The sequence below is a fragment of the Ovis aries genome, chromosome 2 (assembly GCF_016772045.2).
Source record: "Ovis aries strain OAR_USU_Benz2616 breed Rambouillet chromosome 2, ARS-UI_Ramb_v3.0, whole genome shotgun sequence".
Classification (NCBI taxonomy): domain Eukaryota; kingdom Metazoa; phylum Chordata; class Mammalia; order Artiodactyla; family Bovidae; genus Ovis; species Ovis aries.
Window position 1 is genome coordinate 58,787,739 of NC_056055.1, and position 3,885 is coordinate 58,791,623.

At 39.9% G+C, this 3,885-nt stretch overlaps 1 pseudogene; it reads right to left on the minus strand.

Moving 5' to 3' along the window:
• Window positions 1–2,544: 2,544 nt before the first annotated feature.
• LOC101120804 (26S proteasome non-ATPase regulatory subunit 14-like) lies at window positions 2,545–3,577 on the minus strand (annotated as a pseudogene).
• Between the last annotated feature and the right edge of the window lie 308 nt (window positions 3,578–3,885).

Here is a 3,885-nt window from a genome sequence, read left to right on the forward strand (position 1 = left end):
TGTCTTCTATCTGAAATAGACCTTCAAAATCATCCAATCATGCAATCTGTTATTTTACTACTAAGAAAACTGAGGCTCACTGTTGTCATCCAGCTAGTGAATGACTTGGGAGTTTTAAAATCCAGATCTCCTGAGGGTCAGTTCTTGAATCTTTTCACCACACCAACACAGCCTCTGCTACAAAAACGTGTGGTCTTTGACTCCACTTATCTATGGAAAATAGACAATGTGAAGAAATGTCTCTGAGGTAGAATCCTGGGGCCACAATGCTGCCGAACTCTAGGGAGTCCCTTCTCTTCTCTTTAAAAACTGTATATGTCAGAGTTCTAATACATGTGAATTTCAAGTCTACCTGATAAATTATTCAAACCATAGTATGCTTTAAACATCTGGGGCAAACCAATGGGATTAAAAAAGGAATGGAATTTGATAATATGAAGTTGAACTTTACTGAACTCTTCAGCAGGTTAATAACTTCCCTCTTTCATTTTATTATAGTCAGTGGAAGAGAACTCTGTAATTTGATTTATCACAAAGGATTTTAATTTTTTGCTTACCAATGGGTTAACGGTGCCTGTAGGATTTTCATGTATACTCAGTGAATACTTTCTAAATAAATGATCTGTGCATATTTAGGAATGATGATTGAAACTGTTAGATGGATGGAGAGTTCAACATGGAAGGGAAACTCACCACAACTTCCCAAATATGTCTTTTCCCTTATAACCATTGTCTTGAGTGTTTTGAAGCTGCCCAATATGTTTTTTTATTAAAGTATATTTGATTTGCAATGTTTTATTAGTTTCTGGTGTACAGCAAATTGAGGATATTCTGTTTGGAAAAGAATACAAAACATTAAGGTAACTGTTTTACTTTGAGACAGAACTTGTGGTATAGAGTTGTCATTCTGCAGCAATGCAAAATAAATAAATGCCTCTGTGAGTGTGAGTGTGTGTGTGTGTGTGTGTGTGTGTGTGTGTGTGTGTGTGTGTGTGTGTAAGAGAGAGGGGCAGAGAGGCAAGGAGGGAGGGAGGAAGAAATAAAGAAGAGGAAGAGGAAGAAGAAAAAAGAATTCCAGCTGGGTGATCTAGGGCTTCTCTGTTGCCAGAGAAAGATTGTTGAAAGAATTAGAGCTTAAGTAACTTTCATAGTGTTTTGTACAAATTAGGAATTCTGACCCACTCCAGTACTCTTGCCTGGAAAATTCCATGGACAGAGGAGCCTGGTAGGCTGCAGTCCATGGGGTCGCTAAGAGTCAGACATGACTGAGCGACTTCACTTTCACTTTTCACTTTCATGCATTGGAGAAGGAAATGGAAACCCACTCCAGTGTTCTTGCCTGGAGAACCCCAGGGGCAGGGGAGCCTGGTGGGCTGCCGTCTATGGGTCACACAGAGTCAGACACGACTGAAGTGACTTAGCAGCAGCAGCAGGAATTCTGAATGTTACCAATTGTATTAAATGTTACCTTATTTAAAATAATAATAGTAATAGCAGCAACTTTGCCTCCTGAGAGGATTGAGGGAATAAGGAAAATCTTTCTTTATGTCCTTCTGGAACCTCTTTCCACACTTTTGGATAAGTAACTAAAATAACAAAAAATAAAAAGTAAGGGAACTGACTATTAGGATCAGGTGAGCATGAGTTTAGACTCCAGCTTTTGCAAGTCACTATTGAATGTATATGTTCTGGGTAGTGCCATCAGCCTCGTATTCTTGGGCTTCTCAGTTCACGTGTGTGTTATTCTTTGTCTCTCTACTCAACTTCTCTTGTTGGAGTTGTGATGCTGGTCAATCTTTTCAATTAGCTTAAGCAGCCATTAAAACTCATCCATTAAAATTCACTTCTCCACAGAGATAAAGAGCAATTTTCTGCATAAACCTTTTAGGGTTGTTATAAAGATCAAATAGAAGAAAGTGTGAAGAAGCTTTTTGCAGACTGCTTCGCTGGAAGGGCAGAGAAGGAGATTGGAACATGGCATTTAGAATCAAAACTCTTCTGCTTTTAAAGACTTTTATCTGCTTTCTTTGCACTCTATGCCTTAGTCTCCTTGTTTATAAAATAACAACTACCATTTGTTAGACAGCTTCTGTCCCGTTGGTTAAATTCTGGTCATGGTACTTGATTTATATGTATATATCACTTGACTCCCACAATCATCCTAAGAAGTATGATTTGATCTAATTTGGGGGTTTTTTAAGTGGGGACATAAATTACTGACAGAATTTGGATGAGAATTAATGCTCATATCTTTAGATTGTAAATGTATTTTATTTTGTAAGCAACAGTCAAAATATATTTGTGTTACTGATTTCTTCAAATATTAAACGGGATCTTAACAAAATTTGTCCACTTTGATGTGTTCTTATACAACTTTGGAATCTGCAAAGACCCTGACTAAAGGAATAGAAGTAATTGCACAATGGAGAGTGAAGGTGGTACAGTGCTGCAAATGATGCCAGATGTCTTACTTTTAGCCAAATGCACCTTCAGAGGTCCCTTGATTTTGAGCATTAGGAACAACAGAGGACTATACACTGAAAGTATCACTAAAAGCTTTTTCCATTACTTTATTTAAACACAACAGTATCCAACATAGCTGCTAAACACTGGACAATATTTGAAGTCATAAGTACATGTTCCTCCAAATGACGTTTGGGGTCCTGCTTGCCAACATTCTTTATTGCCAGCTGTTCAGGAGTCATCTTATCTTCTTCTACAGCCTTATTGTAATTTTTTGCTAATTCCAACATCTCTTTTACCACTGATTCATTATGTTTACAGTGTTCACTGTAGTCCTGAAGTGACAAACCTTCCATCCAACTCTTCTTATGCAAATTTAAATAACATCTTCTGTTCCAATTCATTTTCCCAATAGTTAATAGTAATGGAGGAATAATGTCTGTTTAGTCCATGAATTAATGCCTGAATAGACGGCTTGTTTAGGTGACCCAGATTTGAGGTTGTTTGTCTTGGTTCATGTTCTAACACCATCATATTAGCATTGATCAGTCTGAAGGCATCAATAACAACCTTTCCTTTTACACTCTGAATGGGATCCACAACCACTGCCACAGCTCTCTCTGACAAGGCTTCAAAGCTCTGCTGAGTGTTGATATCCACACAAGAAAGCCAACAACCAAAGCCAGGGTGACTGTGATACCAACCAACAACCATCTCAGGCCTTCCTGTCTGCTTCAACATATCCAACGTTTTAGCTTGGAACACTGGATCAACTGCCTCCACACTGACTGTCTGTTCCTGATTGTAGCATAGCAAACACATCAGTCACTCTGACGGTGTAATCATCCACAAATTCTCCAAGCATAAGACCCATAACTTCCTTTGGAACTCCAGCTCTACCATGTTTTAACATTTTTAACAGTGCCAGGGAAGAGATATAGACTTGTTCTGCTGTGTCCACTGCAGGAGCATCTGTAGGTGGCCCCTGGCCCCGTCCAGGCATACGTCCTCCAAGTCTAAGAAGTCTGTCCATATTTCTGGTCAGTAGCTACAGCTCTTGTGGTATTAAGCTTCAATTTGCTGAGTTTGAAAAATTTCTTAATTCAAGCTCTTGTTAATACTGGCAGGTATATTTTTCCCCAAGGCTTTTCCCCCGCCCCCCCTCTCTTTCCTGAAGGCGGGCGGAGCGGGAGGTCAAGGTCTGGACCCTTGTCTTCCAGGAGCGATGACGCGGCGGCGGCGACAGCGACAACAGCAGCTTGGACTGGGCCCGGCTCTGGCTAGGCAAACCGGTGATGAATCAGCCCGATTCCATTCAAAAGAATCGCCCGGGCCTCCTCTGCTAATGCTCATATCTTGACTTTTCCTCTGTGCACTTAATGTGGGAAAGAATCTATAGCACATAAAAGGGAAAATTAATTC